We start from the raw sequence: 7,876 nt of genomic DNA, 5'->3' as shown, positions 1-7,876 counted from the left end.
AATGATGAGATAAACAATTGCTCAATACCTCATACTTTTTACGACCTTTCTTTCAGTCTGTATTCCCGATTATATTCTCTTGACACACACAAAAAAAAGGTGTTCTTTTATTATCGTAAATGTAGCCGGTATTATTTACACTCACCACTTTATTAGGTACACCTGTCCAACTGCTTGGTAATACAAATTTCTTAGAGCTAGAGACTGGGATTCAATATCTCATGCACAATGTGAACAGACTCACATAAAACATTTTTTATCCTATTTTAAGGTCCAAAACTGTTGAATTCAAATTCCTAATGTTAGTGCTGAAGTATCTTTGGCATCTCTCCCCCCAACTGAGACATCAGTGCATCTGATAGTGGTGTTATCTGTCATCACTACAGAGTACAATACCTTTCTCAACCTCAGGCCACGCTCAGGTTAACCTTTGAGAAGATGACTGGCCCATTTAAAACAATTAGTCCTCATCATGTACCACAACAGTCCACGATGTTCCTGTTTAAACAAATGAATCAGTGGTATCAGTGATGGTAGTGTCATCAGAAAGGATGAATTTGCTAGTTAAAAAGCATTTATTCACTGTACTTAGCAGGTCGGGTTGAATATCACTCAAAGGCAAGGTTGTATGTGTTCCCATCATCCTCTCAATATATGATGTGGTTTTAAAGTGCCATAGAGTGCACTGATTCAATGTTAAATTGTTTTCTGAGAAATAGGTATGTGGCCTCGGTAGGTTTGAACATATTCTCCAAAAACGGTTTTATATGCTTATTTATAACCACAGGAATTGCTCCTAGATTGAACTATATTTGGAACTTTCGTTGCACGTCTGATAAAAAAAAAATCATACTTGGTAACATTTTAGAATAATGGTCCATTAGTTAATGTTAGTAATAAGTTAATAAATGTTAATTATTTGTTTATAAATTATCTATTAAAGCATTAATCAATCTTAGTTCAACATTAACATTATCACAGCCAGGCCAAGTTTTCCCCACTCCCAATCACATGGATCACCCAGCTCACAGTCACCCCAATCAGCAAGATCTCCCCACCTGAATTCTGATCACTCACGCACATGCATGTCGTCCACAGTCATCACTCCAAATCCTGCACTCCGCTTCACTCGGTGTCCGACCTCGTCACATTGAGAAGAACGAACACGTCGTGGACAGTGATACCTTGAAGGAATAGTTATTCTTACCTGTCTGATCCTGTTTATCTCCAGTGTCTCCATTTCTCCTCCTTCATAGTGTGATTCCCTCCTGGTTTCCTGCTGGTTGTGTGGTTCCCGATATCCTCCATGCTCAGATCCACCATCAGTCTCCGGTTCCATTCCATCATCTGGTTCACTGCTTATTCTACACAAGATAAAGTCTTTACCAGTTTGACATATGTAACCCCCTGGTCACATGCAGCCAGCCCGGTCTGACCTGGGATTGAACTGGCGATTCTTTGGTTGAGAGTCGGTTGCTCTAAGCAAGAGGTTAAAGACCATTTAACGTCTGTCACCTTTTGAGGTCAGGGGAGTGAGGTTTACCTGCATAGTACTTCACTAGCTGGCCTCCGTTACACTCAGCCCCACCATAAACCCCAGTCCTATCCCGGACGAGCCCCTACAAATAATCCACTGGTCCTACTGCACCCAACCTGGTCTGAGCTGGGATTGAACTTGCGATTCTTTGCATGACAGTCATTTGCTTTAACCAAGTGGCTAAAGACCATGGCCTCCAACGTCAGTCACTAGAGCACCTTTTGAGGTCAGGGGAGTGAGGTTTACCCGCATAGCACTTCACTAGCTGGCCTCTGTTACACTCACCCTTTAAACCTCACTCCTATCCCGGACGATCCCCCATATGTAACCCACCAGTCCTACTGCACCCAACCCAGTCTGAGTTGGGAACAAACCAGCGATTATTTGCATGACAGTCGGTTGCTCTAACCAAGTGGCTAAAGACCATGGCTTATAACGTCTGTCACTAGAGCACCTTCTGGGGTCAGGGGAGTGAGGTTTACCTGCATTAAAATCCAAGGTTGTACCTGTTAACATGAGTTAATGCACTGTGCTTTAACATGCCTTAACATTATTTAACTTGAATAACATTAACTAACATTAACAGAGATGAATAAATACCATAATAAATGTATTACTAATTGTTTGTTCATGTTAGTAAATACATTACTGACATTATCTAATGGACCATTATTTTGAAGCGTAACCACTGTATAGAGTTTATTTCAGCTAAAAGGAGTGAGTGAATGGAACTCAATGAAATGTAAGATTGCTCCTGAGTTCTGCTGTGGACACAATATAGGCAAAATTATAATAATGTTCGACAAAAGGGAAAGACAGATGTATTTAAAGTTATAATTTGTGGTTATGATATATATGAAAACACAGGCAGAAAATAATATCAACCTTCACATAAACAGATGAGTGTTTGAAGTTTATCGGCACCCTTTCACTTAAAAAAAATTCAAATTCAAAACATGAATGTGAATCCAGACAAGCTGAAGCTGGATGGGACTTGAGGATTACAGGAGAGTTACAGCTTGCTGGAAAGTCACTGCTACTTAGAACCAGCAGAGACACTGGAAGATTACTGTAGTCTGGAGTTAGCAGGAGCACTGGACAATTACTGCTTTCTGTGAGCAGCGGGGATCCTGGAGATTCACGGCTTTATGTAAACAAGAGGGATGTTGGAGAGTCATTGCTCTCTTTAAACAGCGGGGCCTTCTCAAACGATCCGGGAAACGGGCCTGGGCATGGTATGGATAGCATAGTGTGAGTAGGCCCTTAGTAGTCACTGCTCTCTAGAAACAGCAAGAGCAAGGGACAGTCTCCACTGAACTACTTTATGCATTAACCCTTGTGTGCTGTTAGGGATGTTTTCATGCACTCTGGGTGATTTTGAGGATTAATTTATCCAGAACTTTCTCTGTTTCAGCAAATGGAATGATTTCTCTTGACAAATCCTATTTTGATGAATGTTTTGGGAAAATGCTTTGGATTTTTTCAAAAAATCAGCAATACACTCTGGGCAAATTGGCAGTGGTGAGGCAGCCCCCTTTCCCACAGATGATGAATGGGGATCAGTGTCCACAGGTGCTCTGCAGGTCGTGTGGTACACAGTGCGGTTAGCTAACATTAGGAATATTCTCATATAGTCCTCAAGAGATGAATCACCCTGCTCCAGGAGAAGCAGAAGGAACTTGGGATGGTTGAAGGGGTATATAGAAAACAACAGAAAGAAAACACTCAATACATTGAAGAAAAACAAATAGAGGAAACATGTATGGACCAGGGGTTCTGTCATGTCACTGCTGTCAGGAAATAAAATCAAGATGCAGAGTAAATGTAAAAGTGTCAAAACCAAATAAGCTATTAAAGACAGAAAAAACTAAAAACTAATTAACAGCTGCTTTTGTGAGGAGAGCAAAAGATCAGAATTGACCTTAATCCTAATTTGGAAGCTGAAAACATATCTTAAGCCCTAAATTATCATGCAAAGAAGCACATTATTGGATCAAGTATTTGGTTGCTGCTGCTGGATGGGACCTTAGAATCCGTAGAGTGCTGCTTTCTACAATCTGATGTTATTATTGTTACTTAAATAATCACTTTTTTAACTTTCTTTTAAGCTGGGCATTTTGTATGCAACCCACTTTCCTTTGTATAACTCTAAAAAATATTTATAATTTTAGCAGTATATTTACTGTTAGCATGACATGTAAGATCTTTATTTAATAGCAAAACAAGTATTCTTTACATTCATTTTCTCTTCAAAATCATAGCTTTTCCTGTGGGCTTGTGCTTCCCACATAAATATTCAAGGACAGTTTCCAGGAAAACATAATAAATATTTATAATTATGATAACTTGCTGGGTACGCAGTGGCGCAATAGGTAGTGCTGTTGTTTCACAGCAAGAAGGTTGCTGGTTCGAGCCTTGGCTGGGTCAGTTGGTGTTTCTGTATGGAGTTTGAATATTCTCGCTGCTTTTGCGTGGGTTTCCTCCAGATGCTCCGGTTTCCCTCACAGTCCAAAGACATGCGGTACAGGTAAATTGGGTAGGCTAAATTGTCTGTATTGTATGAGAGTGTATGGATGTTTAATAAGGATGGGTTGCAGCTGGAAGGGCATCTGCTGTGTAAAAACATGTGCTAGATAGGTTAGTGGTTCATTCTGCTGTGGCACTCCCAGATTGATGAAGGAATTAAGCCGAAAAGGACATGAATGAATGAATGAATGAATGAATGAATGAATGAATGAATGAATGAATGAATGAATGAATGAATAATAACTTGCCGTTTTTGTTAAAGGCTCCAAAACAAATTTTACATTTTCAAATTTAAAAACTGCAGTAATAGGCTAACATCTCACAATCCGAGGTCATGTGAGGATGCTCACTGAATCTCTCTCTCTCACTCACTTTCTCACTCAATCACAGTTCTTTGACTTATTCCCTTGTTTTATCAGGGGCTTGACACAGTACGGCCAATTGTATTTGAGTTTGCGTTTCATAACCAGCTCACACACCTCAGCCCTTCTCAGGGTTTCTCACCAAGTAATTTGGCAGATGCTTTACAGACTGAAATGCTAAACAGATGCTAATTTGACTGTGCTGACAGGATTGCACAATCTAGATAAAATCAGAAAAATGCTTTGGGCTCTAGACCAAAAGGAGGCCCTAATGGACTGACCAACTTTAAATTACATAAATAACACTAAAGGCATTGACAACTTTGCAATGAAATTGACATGCAGACATGTGTTCTAATGGATCTTGTTCCCCTCTCACAGTGCATGTGGATTTTTTTTTACTTTGTTTGAGAAAATATCAGTGCACTGTCCTTTTTTTGTTGCTAGGCAACCACTGTGTCAACAGTCTTGGTGATATAGCACATGACCTTGGGCACTTTTTCCATATAAAGTTGTCTTTTTTCCAGTTAGGTGCAAAGAGTGCACAAACACGAGGCATTTGAGGTGCGCACAAAACACTATCAATAGAAAATATATATTAAAAAGGTGCTTCTAACCACAGAAAAACAAGTTTGTGTGATTGGGTACTAATTAAGGTACAGCCAAATTTATCAGTCTGTGGTGGTTTTGTTATTCTTTGGCAATCCTAAGTTTAATTTTCTCATGCTCATTTGATCATTTGTAATGAAACGCATCCATTAATAGTTGTGCATAACATCCTTTCCAATAGCTACAACTAGTCAGATTTCTTTTGGCTGTATATAAAGTGGGCTATATAATTACAATTAAACTGTAAATAATTTTACCATTTTATTGTTGTTGTTGTTTTGTTTGAGTGCATGTATCAAGCAATTTAAAGTCTGTGTGAATGCCATATTTTGCTATCGCATTTTGTTATTCTTTAGGTGAACAAATAATCTGCAAGTCAATCCACTAAAAAAAAGTGTCTGACATATTGCTAAAGTAACAATACTAAGAATTACTCGATTAAGAGTTAAAAGTAGTTACTTTTAACTCTTTTTTTATTTAGTTTTGTGGAAAAAGATTATGAAAATGTTTAGGCCATGGTATTACAATGTTAAACCTGCTTATAGTTATCAAATAACCATTAACAAGGTTTAGATTTTTTAGATTTCCTTTATGTTTTTTAGTAAATTTGACCCTTCACTACCTGTTTCTTTAGGTTGGAGCTGGAATTATATGTTGCGGTTTCAGTTGGATGTACAGCACGCATCGCATTATGAAACTATTATTTTTGACATCATGAAAACACATCATTTTAGGCAGCGGGTGATTTTATCACCATCATAAATAAAATGTATGTTAACATTAAAAAATACTACAACATATATATATATATATATATATATATATATATATATATATATATATATATATATATATATATATATATATATATATATATATATATATATATATATATATATATATATTATATTATATTATATAATATTTAAACTTAATCCACAATATTATGTTGTATTTTGACTTATGAAAACATAAATGTTTGATTAATGATTTTATTTATGTTTAGCTTTTTAATGCATTCAGATAAGGATCACGTAAATATCAAGTTTTTGAAAATATACTATGCACATTAGAAATAAAAAAATGTTTACATTTCATATTGTTGTTATGTCGGATTATTTAATTTAATAAATTCCAGCGATTTAATGATAATGCAACAAATAACACTAATTGATAAAGTGTTGTAGGCTGCTAATATGCATTGGTGGAAGTTTTTGTTAGTGTCAGATTATTTAGTTTAATTTAAAGGTGATGCCGGGGTGTCACGGTGGCGCAGTGTTCGCTGGTTCAAGCCCCGGCTGGCATTTCTGTGTGGAATTTGCATGTTCTCCCCGTGTTCGCGTGGGTTTCCTCCGAGCGCTCCGGTTTCCGCCACAACCCAAAGACCTGCGCTATATGTGAATTGAATAAGCTAAATTGACCGTATAGTGTGTATGTGTGAATGCAGGAGTGTATGGGTGTTCTCCGGTGTTGAGTTGCGGCTGGAAGAACATTCGCTGCGTAAAACATATGCTGGATAAGTTGGCGGTTCTGCTATGGCGACCCCTGATGAATGAATGAATGAATGAATGAATGAATGGATGGATGGATGGATGGATGGATGGATGGATGGATGGATGGATGGATGGATGGATGGATGGATGGATGGATGGATGGATGGATGGATGAATGAATGAATGAATGAATGCTGGTTGGAGGGCCTACTATAAACCTTTTTTTTCCCTAGGGCCCTGACTCGAAAAGCCTCTGCAGAGTTCATGAAAGTACGCTGTGAGTAACACAATCAGGCGCAGGGTCGTCGTAAACGTGTGAAAAGGTTGTACTTTATATTCAGGTGTTGTGCAGAATTGGAGGACCGCCGTTCAACGAAACGAGCTTAACGCCTGGATAGAGGAAGACTTCCTTGTCCCTTTCTCTTCCTAGGGGGTTTCCAAGTTAGTGCAGAGCAGGCACAAAACATGAACTGCTGCCAACCTTGGATCATTGTACACACCCATCTGTTTGACTGCAAAACATTCCTTATTTCTGATAGTTAATGAATACACCATTGCGTGATTGCTCAATGATTAAATCATGGTATGTTTTACAAGACACGGGATATTTATTTCGAATAGAAAAAAGCATGTCTATAAGCACGATAAACTACACAGATCCAGACTTTTGTTTCTTTTATGTTTATTACTGCTTAAAAATGGGTGCTTTACGTGTATATTGCTTAAACAGTGCTTATAATGAGTTATGTCATATGATTATTCTTGCCGTTCACATTTTCATGCATGACTGTTTACCTCTTGATATCTATGCAAATTAAGAGATTTTAGTTGTTCATTTAATTTTGCATTTTCCGAGCTGAAAAATCGGTACACAATTACACTTGCTATTATTGTCGATTATATTAATTTATCAGTGATTTTTGCAATTTAGGCTACCTGTTTTATTATTTTTTTTTTCATAAAAGAAAATTAAGGCAGCAATAAAACTTTTTAAATTACATTTTTACAGATTTTTGCAGTGTAAAGAGGCAAACAGATTTAAAAAAAAAAACAGTTGGTGAGAAGTGTTTACAATGATGGTTTGTCCAAAAATAGACATTCTGTCATCATACACGCCCATTATTTGTTCAAAACATGTTTCTTTTATTTTCTATTGAGCATAAAAGAAGATATATATATATATATATATATATATATATATATATATATATATATATATATATATATATATATATATATATATATATATATATATATAGTAAGAAAAACAAATGCTATGAAATTAACTATAGTTACAGGTTTTCAACTTTTTTTCAAACTGTTATTGAACAAGTAAAAGGCGAGTAAAA

Source organism: Danio rerio, chromosome 15 (genome assembly GCF_049306965.1).
Source record: "Danio rerio strain Tuebingen ecotype United States chromosome 15, GRCz12tu, whole genome shotgun sequence".
NCBI classification, from domain to species: Eukaryota; Metazoa; Chordata; class Actinopteri; order Cypriniformes; family Danionidae; genus Danio; species Danio rerio.
Note: the sequence above shows the minus strand (reverse complement) of the source record.